The sequence below is a fragment of the Aquila chrysaetos genome, chromosome 2, assembly GCF_900496995.4.
Source record: "Aquila chrysaetos chrysaetos chromosome 2, bAquChr1.4, whole genome shotgun sequence".
In the NCBI taxonomy this organism is placed as follows: Eukaryota; Metazoa; Chordata; class Aves; order Accipitriformes; family Accipitridae; genus Aquila; species Aquila chrysaetos.
The window spans coordinates 28970533-28984853 of NC_044005.1; positions in this window are offsets into that span (position 1 = coordinate 28970533).

A 14321-nucleotide genomic window follows, 5' to 3' on the forward strand; every position below is an offset into this window, starting at 1 on the left:
AAAAAAAAAAATCATTCATATGAAAAAAAGAAGCCGTTTCTGCAACATGTTCACCAGGAAGCTAATCCGATAATTACGGGACACAGATTTTTAACCTCGCCCCTCTCAATACTTCCAAAATATTGAGATTTCACTTACAACTTTCCGATCCACTCAACTTCATGATCGCACCCTCTACAATTTGTTGTACCTCAGCTCAGAAAATTTTGTGTGATTTAAAATATGAAAATGTGGTATCACCAAGATTTTGCAAAAACAAGTGAAAATTTTGAGTGTCTCTGTGCTTGGAAACCAGAGCAAGAAACCTTTGAAATATGTGCTCTACAGAACACAGGTGAGTGCCCCCCCCTCTGAAAATCAGTCCCATTTTAAAGAAGTCCCAAATTTAACAGGAAAAAAAGGAGGCACCCAAGACTACAAGACGTAACCCTTGAAATTCTTAACTAAGATAAACTGTAATTAAAGTATCTAAGATTAATTGTGCAGCACACTCAATATAAATATATTTTTATGATGTGGACTTATCAAATTTAGATAGAGATATATAAATATAAACCAAATTTAAAGTACTATAAAATCTGTTCAGTAAAGTTCATTATTGCATCTGTTTACATTAAACATATCACTACCACAAGACCCCAGTACATAATTACAGAATACATAATATAAGCCAGAACAGATTTAGCTAAAAAATTTTCTGCTATTTCTTCCTCCAGTCCTTTTCTGTTTCTTCTCCAATATCAGTAGCAGTCTGAGATTTCAACTAAAACGTCAAGCTTCATGCTGAAAATTGTTATTACAGAAAAAGTCCTTCAAAGTAATTTATAGCTGACTGCAATTCTGGAAATATTATGACAAAACAGTGAATTAGTTTGCACAGCAGCATTTTGCTTTTCATTTCTTTGAAGACCTATGCAGATATCTGTTTGAGACACAAATGCTGTAGTTAATATGTTATAAATGTGTTAACATCACATTACCCTTCAACCTCTTACTTTTTTTGAGTGTTTGATAAGAGAAATCCTAACCAGGAAAAATGTGGGGGAGACTGACAGGATTAAAAGAATGACAATATGTAGGAAGATTTTTAACAATTACCCTTGATATAGCCTTAATCTGGCAATTCAAACATTCTGCAAATCTTTTGCTAAAGACAGTGCTCAAGAATACAAGATAGACTTCTATTTCAAAGAAGAGATCTTGGACATCCAAAATTGTTCACTCAAGGTTCTGAATAAAGAATTCAAGACAAAACATCAATTAATTAAAGCAAACAACATCACCTCATTGCAATTTAGGATACACACAGTTTGTACAGAGAGAGAATATCTTCTATAAGACAAGCTGGTGAAGGTGGGAAAGAGGGACAAGCTTTCAGGCATTTCCTGATCACAGATCTGCACGGGTAACAGTTTGGTGAGGAGACTGCTCCCAAAAGCTTTCCTCTCTTTTGCAACTACACCAGCAGATCTGATGTACCTCTTTCTCCATGCCCTGTGTCTCTGCCTATTCTTAGATCACCACTGCTACAACAGCACTACTATTTCCAACTGAAGGCAGGGAAGACTGACAGAGGATGTTTAAAAATAGAGGAGAGTGAAGCTAAAAGCTAATAAATCATATAACTACTCACTTTTCTAAGACCTGCTTATTTATACCCCCATTTTCAATATATCCCAAGATTATGAAGTTAATGGAAATGTATTCTGTGACTACTAGTACAACATGGTGCTCACAAGATGGTAATTAGCTTGATGCAATACTACACTTTATCACAGAATACTGCAAGCCTATTCTAAGACAATAGAAAATATACAACAAAAAGTGATTTATTAGATAAATTATGCAAGGTGGATGGAATACCACTTTATCTTGTGGGTGGATGGAGGCTGCTCAGTTTGTGTGGCTTCTGGTGTGGAGGAGGAACAAGTCTTATAGCAGATGGACCAACTACTGGAGTCAGAGGAGGTGTTGCAGTTACAGAACAGAGTGGAAAAGGAAACAAATGAGCACTGACACAGTTCAAAAAATAGAGATGTTGAGAACAGACTTAATCAAGACATTGAAGAGCATGAAGAGAGGAAATTATAGAATTGCCAAGGCACTACTCCTAGAAGCCCAGCTGAAAAAAAAAGGGGTGGTGGGGGGGAATTGGAATAGCTCAATTATGAGCCTAAAATCAATCTCATTGGTATTACTGAGACCTGAAAGGAAACTTGCATGACTGGGATGTTAAAATCAATGGGTATTGCTTATTTGAAGACTGAAGGGGGAGAAGTGGTAGTCTGGCATAAAGCCAGGACTGGCCGACCTTTGCTCCCCCCTCAGAGGGCTCCCCTACAAGACCTCTCATGTTTCTCATGTTTCCAATATCAAAACATCAGTGGATTGCCTAGAAATCCTAGGTGATGATGTCTTTATTCAGACTGTTGCCTCTACCATGTAGGTTTCCATCTTGGACCTTATGGTGAGGAGGTAAAGGGGAATTATTTGCAGAACTAAGCATTAGTGGTTGCCTGGGCGCAAGGGATCATCAGGAAATTTGATGGCTGAACAGAATAAAATCCAATCTGGAAACAAATCAATCAAATCAAATGTGAGAAGAATGTGAATGAAAAAATGTGACCAGTAATTGTGAGCTGCTTAAGAACATTTTAATAGATATCTCCCAAAACATTAGCATAACAAGGAAAGAAGGGCAGACTAATTATGAAACAAACCTACCCTATGGCCAAGTGAAAGCAGCTGTAAAAATAATTGATAAGTGAATTCACACTTCATATAAAACAAATGGAGGAACAGAAAAGTTAAGGGAAATGGATACAGATCAGAGAAGACAAATTAAAGCAAACTAACAAGAATAAAAACTACACAGAGTTAAACTTAAAAAATACATTTAAAAAAATTTGGAACAAAAGAAATATAAAGAGACACTTTATTAGATTGAAATGGCAGAACTAGTTATAATTAAACAGAAGGTCTATATCAATATTTAGATTCTGTATTTGGAAAAGCAAGATGATATATTCATATTATCATCTGACAGTGATATTAATTCCAAGAGTAATTACAAAAATTTTGGCCTAGGCCTCCACTCAAAGGTCCTGCCACCCAAACAAGCGGCATAACTACAAGGCCCCAGTACGACCAGGTCTCATTACAAGGCTTTGGCTTTTCTGACTGGGAAACCTCTCCCACCTTGTTAAAACAGTGAGGAATATAAAAGTCATAGGTGCAGGTAGAGACATGGCATGACCGAGTGTGACTTCAGCTAACGTGATTAGGGGACCCAGATGGGGGGATGAGCTTGGGTTTCTTAACCCTGCTCCCCAAGATGTGTGCGCACATTTACGTCTCTGACCCACGCTCCTTGCATACCAGTATGTGCACTGACCTTCTACAGAAGGGGAGGACATCACATTTCTGCTCAGAGCTGCCCTACAACCATAGGGATAGTCCTGCAGCTGGGCCATCCTAAAGGTGTCTCAGGCAGAAGTGCCTGAGGAGAAACCAGATACCAAGTCATCTACATTGTTTGGTAATAGGGTTCAAGCAAACAACACATGGTTTTATATGGCCTGGTTTTCTCACAGGAACAAGGAAGCTGCCAGGAATTCTCTCAATGGAAGGCCCTGAGTCAGAAATCTGTGGTGGTGTTAATAACTTAGAGGATATGGCAGAACTACAGATTAGATTTTTCCCTGCAACACTGTGCTCAAGCTCAGCCTGTACTACTAACAGCTCTTTGGGCTCTCAATTTCAGGTCTTTTCTAAGAAGGATGCCTTGAGTTCGGATCAGGCAGTTACATCAAGCTACTGACATAATTGATATTTGTAGCTAAATGCTTCAAAATCATGGTCATGTATTTTCTACCTTGAGAATGCCTTTCTCAGGAACTGCATATCTAGCTCAATGACACACCACCCACATCTGGTCCTTTGGTAGCTTTGGTACCACATCTTGCAGCTTTGGATAGATTTCTGAAATACCATGATTATGCTGGTAATACCAGCTGTCCAAATCAATATTTTAAAAAAATGACTTCTTGGATCTTTCTAGAGGTCTGCTTCTTTGTCGTGGGTCTTTATCACCTCTGTCTGCTCTTTAGCAGCAGAATACTGTGTTTCAATGTGGGACCATAAGCTGTGCTCATCATCTTGCAATTCCATGCAGTCACATGCCTGTCAGTGGTTCTACTGTCCAAATCCATATCCACGCTACTAATACTGTGTAACATGTCCCATGAGATAAAATAATAGCAAGATTCCCTTGACATTCTGCTGTACCTATATCTCTTTAACCCTTTTCCAGCCTCTAATAATGATTTCCTTGAAGGTGCGGCTTCTGTTGATGTTTTCCTATTAATAATGAACTTCTTGTTGGAAAAGATTTTGGCATCAACTGTTTTCCTTCCCTGACAACTTTTTTAGCCCCCCTAATTAATTTAAAGCCAATACATGAGCTTTAGGAACAATCCTAACTACAGCTATAGCCTATGTGCAGTGCAGACTATAATTCAAATGATATAGTTCTGCTCCCTTACCAGACCAGACAGAAGTATAAACATACTGAATACTTCTGAGAATATAAGGTTTAGCCTGGCCTGATGCATACATGCCAATGATAACTGTGGCCTCATGTGATCTGCATACACAAAGACAAGAGTATTGAGTAAAGGGAGAAGGTGTACATCACTTTTTTCTTGCTGCTGGTTCAACCTTTTTTAGAGGCAATTTGTTTCATTTCAAAGCAAAAGAAAGAAACCTCATGTATATTACATTACAATTGTCTTTAAGGTAAGGTAGTTTATGTCTTAGCTACTTAGCATTCATCAGATGGGTGTGCCTAGCAAACTAGAGCTACACTAGCTCAAGCACTGTGAATTCACATGCTTTCTGCACACTAAGTTCTGTCTGTAGAGAAGCCCAGAAAGAAAGTCAAAGAGTGATTTGTCCAAGTTCTATAAGGTTTTTGCTAAAAAAAGATGAAGTTTGATCAATGTATTCTGTTTGGGCAAATCATTGTGTAAGAAGACTCAGTGGCTAAAATTAAAGGCTACTTAAATTTAGACCACAGGTCCCATTTTTTTCATTGTTATGATAATCATTGAAACATCATACTCAGAGTTTTGCTAGATTTTTTATCTCTGGAAATGTTATAATAAAGAATAGCATGTTTTCTCAAACATACACTCTAATTCCAGAAGGAATTAATTCCAGGAAATTCTTAGATCTATGTTACGTGGGAGGTCTAGCTAGAGAATTGCAATGGTTTCCACTGGCTTTATACTATACAAACAACCTAAGAACCTGTGACTGAATAGTTGTTGCTACACCACTCCTGTTTGGGGAACAAGCATTATGGTCACAATGCTCTTTCAGTGGCAAAGCTCATTTTAACTACAGGCTAAAGTATCAGACCTGAGAAAGAGACTTCTAATTTGGCAGTATCCCCCATTCTGGCTCTTTGTATGTCTTTAATAATTTCACGTTTCTTTCTAGTTTTACTAAATCACTGTCACTGAATAAAATCACAAAGAATTATCAATACTGTAGTAAATTCACTCATTTATTTATGATAGAACATACTGATCTGTCACATGTAAATCGATCATTAAAGTCTAGTAATTTAGTGATTAATGCATGATTCACATGTATATGTTTGTCCAGGTAATGCAACTGTAAAATAAGCATTCAATAATATATCTTCTTGCCCAGTATTATAGTTTTAAATAATACTGATAGAAGCCCATACATGTAAAGATTAGCTACTACCTAAGACACAAATGAGGTGTCTTAGGTGTCTTTTGATCACAAAGAAATCAGATTTAAAGCAAAGTTTCAGTAGTAAGAAACTGGAAAATAAGGGTATTATAGCATTTTCTGGTTATAGTATAAGAAAGAGTGCTCAAGCACATCACTGTATGTAGTTCAAACATCTCTCTCCTTCTACTTTTTATACCAAGACTGGTACAATTTCACCTTGGAGACAGCTTTAGGTTAGGGTTTATGCATGAAATCAGCTTTTCTACTTTTGAAAGGCACAAATGTGTCAGGATCTGTCACCCTTTTATCTTTGTGAAGAATGCTAGGCTAAACTGAATCTGATTCTTGGGCAAATGTAAAAACTGATGAGGATGCAAGGGATCCCAACCTTTGTAAACACTGGCATAATCTGCAGAGGGACAAAGAGAGGGGGAAAGAGAATGTGAGACATTGGTGAAAGAATTCACAGTGCTTAGGAGCCCCAATTATGGGCCAAGATCCCATTTGCATTGTTTAATAACAAAAGATGGTTCTTGCCCCAAAGCACTTACAATAAATGTGGATTTGAAATTCATTTTCAAGGAATGCTAGGGTACTTGTGTGTGCACTGTGTTTAATATATAGGCAACACACTTTTGGAAATGGCATGTGTTAGTGGAATAAAGCCAGCCTGATCCTGTGTATTGTTAAACTCTGTTCACAAGATAAAAATTATTGTGTGATATTGGGCAAAGACATAATTTCTTCATTAATGAATTCCAATTTTTAAATGCCTTTACACATTAGTAATAGAATTTATGCACCTGACAGTATCTGAATGAGAAAAAAAAAAAGATTTTGCATTCTGTCACTAAACGACCTTGATAACCATAATAGAAATTAGAAAATATGTTCTATATTTGTTATGGCAAATGTATTCTCCAAAGTATTACAGTAATTATTTTTAAGATCATAGTAATTTAACAGCCCCTCACTTCTTCAAGTACTCTGGCCTTGGATGATTACTTGAACCTTCACATACACATTACCTGCGAAATCTTTGTATACATTTTTAATACTCCAAACTCTTTACTTTCCTTGAAATATGTTTAAAGATAGTGTGGTTTAATGAAAGGCCAGATGAAGATATTTCGTGGTCTTTTATGCCACAGTTGAAGTGAAATGAAACTGTGTCCACAGACATGTTGTCACCTGTTTATTTTACTCTTCATTTTTACAAAAATCTTTTTATTTTCTCCTTTAATCAAGGAAAAGAAGTGAGCTCTCAGTGAAGATACATCTTTCACATGGAGCAGCAAGCACCATTGTCTCACTCTCATAGGCTTGGATCTAGGAATGAAATTCTCCACCATTAGACTCCATAGCCCAGTTCTTTGCAGCGCTGGTAATGGATGAACTCGTCCCTGTATCTCACTACAAAATCATTACAAAAACCGTACAGCACTGCTGGCACCCTGGGGAACTTGCTATTCTTTTAGGCACAAACCACCTTCCTGACAGATATGATGGTTGGTGGAACTCTGTGGGAATTTTCAGTTCTTCTTTGCTGTGTGTTTTTTTTCTCCCACTCCCCACCCCTTTCTGTAAACTGATCTTGTGAGGGTCCTCAAGGGAAGAACATTCCTCTTCAAATCTCCCCAGTTTGTTTGGATCTACAGCACTGTAATCAGCTCTAATGTTTCATGTGGACAGTGAAACCACGTTGCCTATAAAACTACTGGAGAGGCACAAAGCCTTCTCAATCATAAGGCTTTGGCTCCATTTCTGGTCCCTTAATGTGTCAGTCACACTAGGCACCGTGTCCAGAACTCCCTCTTGCATTTCTTACCTTCCTCTGTTCCCTAAGCTATTTGAAGTTCTTGGACCTATAAGGTGCAAACCTCCTCTTCTTTCCCAAACTGCTTCTTATGTAAACCATCACCTGGTTTCTTTCTTCCTCAGACTTCTTTTCCCCCTTCAGTCAAGGTTCCCGGTCTCCCACCTCTTGCATCTGTTTGCACATGGGGAGCAGCAGCATTAGGCTGGAAGAGCTTATATCTGCACTGTCTACTGGTGTATAACTGCAGTATCTACAGAAAAGGGCATCTCACTGTGGTACCGTCACAGAATGGTGCATATATTGCATCACACCACTTCTCTTCCCATGACACCTGACTTGTGAACCTCAGCTATCAGAAGGGAGCTGTTGGATGTATCTGAGCCCTCCCAGGAGGAAGTCAATTCCACAGAGCTCAGAATGACATTGTCCTGCCCTCCCAAACTTCAAGAACCAGTTCTTCTCTCCTAGTTATCATAGGACTACATGACTTCCTCCTTGGCTCTAAAGATTCTTCTTCCACTCTCCACTGGAGTCTGTCAGCAAACCTGAGCAGATCTCCCGCAAACTTTCTTTGAGTATAGGTGATTATTTATATACTGTTTATATTTAGAGGTGATAAAGGGCCTACACTTTCCCAGTGTTTTACATCATTAAGTCCATCCTTTGCATCCACAGTAGCAAATGCAGGAGGTATTTCTGTCTTCTGAGCATTTACAATGAATTCAGAGCAAGACTTCTTCTGACTTCTGCCTGCCAAAGTATTGTGTACTTGAGTATAGCCTAAAATTTGCCAGAGGTACTTCCAAAGGTTATGCAAGGCCGTAATTCAGAGAAATGGCGCTGAATATCTATGTCAGAAAGTGAGCTGTGCTCAGCTGCATACACTGACTCAGCTGTTACACAGACACCTGGCAGATACAGACCTTCAGCTGCCATCTGTGCTGCCTGTATTGTGCAATCACATCCCTGTAATCTTAGAGTAAAAATGGAGGGGAAGAAGTAGCAATAACTGTGGAGAAAGGAGAGTGCAGTAAGTTTCATATAACCTCTAATATCAAGAAGTATAGGTCACGGAGTAGTTGATTTTGCTTGCCACCAAAGCAATTTTCACAGTAGGTGATATACAAAATTATCCCAGACTGATTCAGTTTTTTAGAATAATCGAGGAGAATTACACACACATAAAACTCATGTTATATATAGGGCAGTAACAGTCATTACCATAGGAACCGTCTGCCAGATGCCTGCTTCCAAAGAATCCTTCAGAGACATCACAAGGAGAAGCCATTAGTTTTTTGTAATCTGCAGAGGGTAATAAATTCTGAGCGACACTGTTGATAGTTACTTTTTACAACAGCGTCTCTACTTGCTGATAACTACCTCTTACCTTCTCCCCCTAGAATGAAAAAAATTAGGATGGCTACTGGCAGGAGGAGATTTTATTCTTTAATACCCAGCTCTGTATCACATGCACAGGAGCACATCCCAACACCAGAAATTTAAGACAGGGGAAAGCAATAGTACAAACCCAATGTAGTACAGTGGTGGTCTCCTCATGCCTTTTGGGCTAAAAGGGAGACAGCCAAAGGACGACTAGGTTGACAGTTCCTGTAGTTAACTCCACCTCTTTTTTACCTTCCAACCTTTCACAGAACTCCTCAGAGCTTTCCAGGTTAGGCTGGGCTGCTCTCAATAATAAAAGCTTTCAGAAAGGGGCTATGTGGAATAAATAGGGTAAATTAGTAAATTCATTTGTACAATGGCAATCGTGCTTTCAGCTTTTATAATTGGGCTTTTGTTCTCAGGCCTTTTCATAAGTCTTTTCCTTAGAGGTAACCTCATGTGTGAGAGCTAAAGCAGTTCTCTCCTAGACAGTCCTCTGCTCCCCAGATGCCAGGCACAGATTAGCCAAGGAATTATTTCTCCCTTCATTTTCTTCTCTGTACCTCTGTGTTTAGTATCTGTATCTGGTTTTGGCCAGGTTTAGAGGCTACATGGGTTATATATGTCCATTATTGTATTTAGAAACCTTTTTGAACAATATGTGTATGTTAGTCCAGAAGTACCTGTCTTTTTAATATGAATATATTTCTCTAATTTACTTTCACTTGTTTTTTACAAATTACTTATTGCATCTAGTCTTCAGGCCAAAACCAGGCTCTTCCTACATGTTAGTATATTCAGTATTTAATGCGGTAAGATTGTAATTTAAACTATTCTGCAGTTCTACAAAAAATTAAACGATATTTCATAACCTGTGATTGTTTTTTCTTACAGAGTTGCTAAGGTAACATGCTGGAACTTATGGTTTAGTTTTGTTCTGCTGACTGTTTATTACATTTTAAAAAGAAAAGATTTATTATATTAAGTTGTATTTATTATTTCTATAACCTCTGCAATTCTCCATGGGCTTCTATGCCAGAGACAAAGGCAGCCTGGTGTTTGGGAGTACCTTTTTTCGGGGGAGATGATGTGGGGGAGAGCTATATAGCACTAGCTTGTAGACCATTAAGTGGCTTGTTGCTCTTACAGAAGACTCAGATGTCGGAGGATTTTCATCATCTGTTGAATTTCCTTTGTTTTGCTAGTATAAGGTAGACGCTTGTTCCTCCTGCATGATTAGCCTAACATTTGGCATTATTCTTTGTTGAAGCCCTTCTCCTCGTCCATGCTTGGACCAGGCACGTCCTATCCCCTTCGGGAGAAGCAGCAAGCCTCCCATGACCTGACCCTGCCGTTCTGTACTGAGGCTTCTCCTGTCTTACAGCTTCTCAGGGTACCTGGCAAGCTTGGGAAGTGCCTCTGTTGCATGTTAGGCCAAGCACAATCAGCTGGGCAGGCTTTGCTTGCTGCCTGTGCTTTTCACCCTGCCCATTGTGCCTGCAATTCCACTTCAATGTCATCACAATTCCTTGTATTCAAGGGCTTCTGTGCAGGCTACCCACTTCAGTATTTATTTTACTGATTCATGAATATTTTAAAACACATTCCTCTTGGAATCATAGAATCCCATCTTTTAATTAAAAAGTCAGGTGACCATCAAATGCCTATAGATTGTAGTTTCATCACATGCAGGCTGTTCTGAAGATACAATCTTTAGGGGATCTCAGTTTCAAGGCTTAGGAAAGACCTTTCTCACCCATCACTTCAGTAACTCAAACTTGCTGCTTCCATTGAATTGGGAAAATGGTATGAAAGCATGAAGTGCTTATTAAGTTTAATGTTTTCATTCACCTAGTTTACTGCCTTCCCATCTGCCCTTTACTTGCAGAGGACTTAAAATAAGATAGAAGCTAAAGGAAATGCAGTTATCCTGCTGTTGTCTATTTGGCTTTCATTAAGTAAGTTGGTGCACGGCTCACACTCATTCTCAAAACCAGCCCATCATCTAAAAGTATTTATGTAAGACTCTTTGCATTATATACCAACCTCTGCAACACTAGTATTAACTACTGACATCTGCCAAGGCTGACTAGTAAGTGCTTTACAGTATCAATTCATCCCAAGCAAAAAGCATGTTTGAGTGCTGCAGTGCTCTTGTTAACGCCAATAAGAAGTATCAGAGCTCATATGACACCTAGCAGAAATTAGTACCCACATTCAAAGAAAAGCTTTTGTTATTTTCCAGAGTATTATGTGGACTTTATTGAGATGACTGCATCTGACACCTGCTGTAATATAAAATGCAGCTATAATTAGCCAACTGATGCTCTCCGCAGTTTAGGTCGAATCCCTTCTGTGGGAATTATGCTTTAAAATATTCAGAACTCCAAGTGGCTCTCATTACATTTAATTTTTACTTAGAATTAGGTGGTCTAGAAAAAAAATTTAGGATTGTAATAGCCCCCCGCTGAATGCCACACAGCAATGTGAAAACCCATAGATTTTTTTCCAAATAAAAAAATGAGAACAGCAGACTACACTACAGCCTTCAATTGAAGTCTGGCTTTGCTTAATTGTACTTTTTGCACTCATCAGTCTCTCCTCTTCAGAGCAAGCTACAAAAATTGCCTGAATAGCCAAAGAAAAGTTTCCCACAGTCACTGGCCACAGAAAAACACCATTGTCCTTCCTCACAGTTTGATGGACAACATTTCTATAAATGGGTAGCCAGTCTGTCAATGGTACCCTTGCTGAAAAGGCAAAAGAAGAGAACAGATTCTGCCAATATCTGACAAAGCATGTTAACACATAATCAGGCATTCACTAGTCAGGCAGCTGCCCCTGGGACCTTCATAACACAGGTGCCTTTAAGCCATTTCCTATTCACAGATAAAGGAAACAAGCAGGAGATACCTGGGAAAGGAGCAGTCTATTGTGGCCTGTCAAATGTCCATCTTCTAGGCTGCCTGCATAAAACCAGAAAAAACATAAAGGAAACTTCAGCCTGAACTGCTAAATTATAAAACAGCAAAAGACTCTCCAACTCCATAACTTTAATCTTTGTTTAAATAGTAATTAAAAAGGTTAGTAAAGAATTACCATGCTTTATAAGAGGTACCTTCTTCACTCTTTTTCCTGCATCAAACCAAGCAAAAGATCTGTCCTGTCCCCAAGACCAACAACTAGAACAAAGCCAGCAGTGGTGGTCCCAGGACTATCACCTTCACCCACTGCAGCTTTGGTGTGGTTTTTTCCATGCCTAATCTGCTCAGTTCTTCACCCAGCTGAGATTATTAAATTCATCCTTTAAGTGAGGAAACTGGAATTTTCTGATGGACCAGTCTAGTGTGACTAAAAGTTGATTAAGCTGCAGGACAAAGACTCTTTCCCTCTTTTTTACCAACTTTATCTTAGTGAGCCTAACAAACAAGTGACATTTCATAGTCAATGGTACCTAAAGGCCACTAAGTAGAGTGATCATTTTAGCAGTGAGTAGATCATGGTAAGACAACGGTTAGCTTTATGCAAAAGAAAACATTTATCTTTTGTGACGGTGCATAAACATCCCTATTTCATATACTCAGCATATTAAATGCCAAAATCTATAGCCCCAAGCAGGAACTCAGTTTACATTTAAGTAATCTCATTGATTTTTCATAGTGATTTTAGTAGCACTGCCTGCATGTTTAAACTCAGGAAAAAAACTTTATCAAATTCTGTGGAAGCTCATGATGGAAGCAACTCATGGAAGCAATATCGAGAAAAACATTTCAGGAGATGTATCATAACCACTGGAATTGCCCTGATGTTGTTGGGAGGCTCCTGCAGGTGATGCGCTGTCTCTGAGATCATAAACTGCTGTGGTGCAGCACAAAGCACTTGCAGCAGAAGCCCCAATATGGCATGGTATGAACAACTAAGTATGGAAAGCTCTTCTGTGCACTTCTTCATGAAACAGTGCTAATATCTTGCCTTCTCCTCAAACAAAAATGTTCCAAAGAGCATAGTTATGATTTCTCACAATTACCATTCTCTAAGCAGATCTACTCTTTCATACAGGCTATATAGATATATATTTATATGAATTTAAAACAGGAAAGTTTCTGAGCTCCTGCAATAAAGTTATTCAAATGGAATTCATAGCCATAATGAAATTAAGCTGAAGCCAAGAATTAAAAAGATTAAGGTAAAATGCAGTATTCTAAAATGTAAATGAAAAAATATCTGTGATACCCTTTGCCATTTTTTTCTTGGTCAGTTTTGAGAGTTCCATGTACTACGAAGTTCCTTAGCACTGCCCATACCTGTGCAGCTGAGCTGGAGTTACACTTCTCAACATTTAAAAAGGACTGCTTGTTCTCTGTTGAATCAGCCTCAGGTCATTATCAAACTTACAACCTAGGCCCAGTCTTGCAAAGGCTTTTACACACAGGCTTAGCTTTATGCACATGAATAGTCCTTTAGAATTCATTAGAATGATTTGTGCACAAAGTAAGCAGGTGCATGACTAGCTTCACTGAAGGATTGGGACCCAAAATGTCAAAGACTCCATATTCCCTATTAACAAATGCCTCTTCTGCATTAGAAAAATACTGACAGTGTAAAGATGAGTGTGATCTTTTGTTTTGTCCGTTCACTATAATACAATGGAGATCATTCAAATAACTTTATAGTTACTTTATATCCAAAAAGGGCATTATGTATTTAGTTGTACAGATGTAGACGTTGGAAGAATACTGCAGGCGGTATGAACACAGAGTGATATATCCAGAGGAGCTTAAAGGATTTAGGTGCCTATCTTGCATTGTAATATGGATATATTAACTCCTTAAGGCTATTTGAGAGGCTCAACTCAACTACATAGGATAGGTCCCTAATTTCAGTATAGGTCCCTAATTTCAACTATCAGTCCATGAATCTCATATCTAAAGCAGATCTGGATCTGGTTCCTGAAGCCAATGGAGGAGCCTGCTAGGATACTGAATGATTGATTGGACCAATAATAACAGATGCGGTCTATTAAATGATAACTGTCCAGCTACTGGGGTACAGAGATTTATAAGTTAACTGCTGAAGCAGGAGGTAAATTTAAATTTGAGCAACTTAACTGTTCCACAGAAAAGGCTAGGAAGACTGTATGTTTAGAAAATGACTTGGCTCCCAGCTAAGCTGTGTGAAAAGCTTGTACATAGCACAGCTGAAGAACCCTATTTTAAATATTCTTAAGCATCCATCACCATTATTTCTTTTAAAATAATAGCCAAATTATACTAATAAAGATGCAAGCTACAGTTTTTAAAATCAAGCACTCAGCAATCAAGGAATCCCAAAAGTTAAAGTTTCTCTGAAGTAA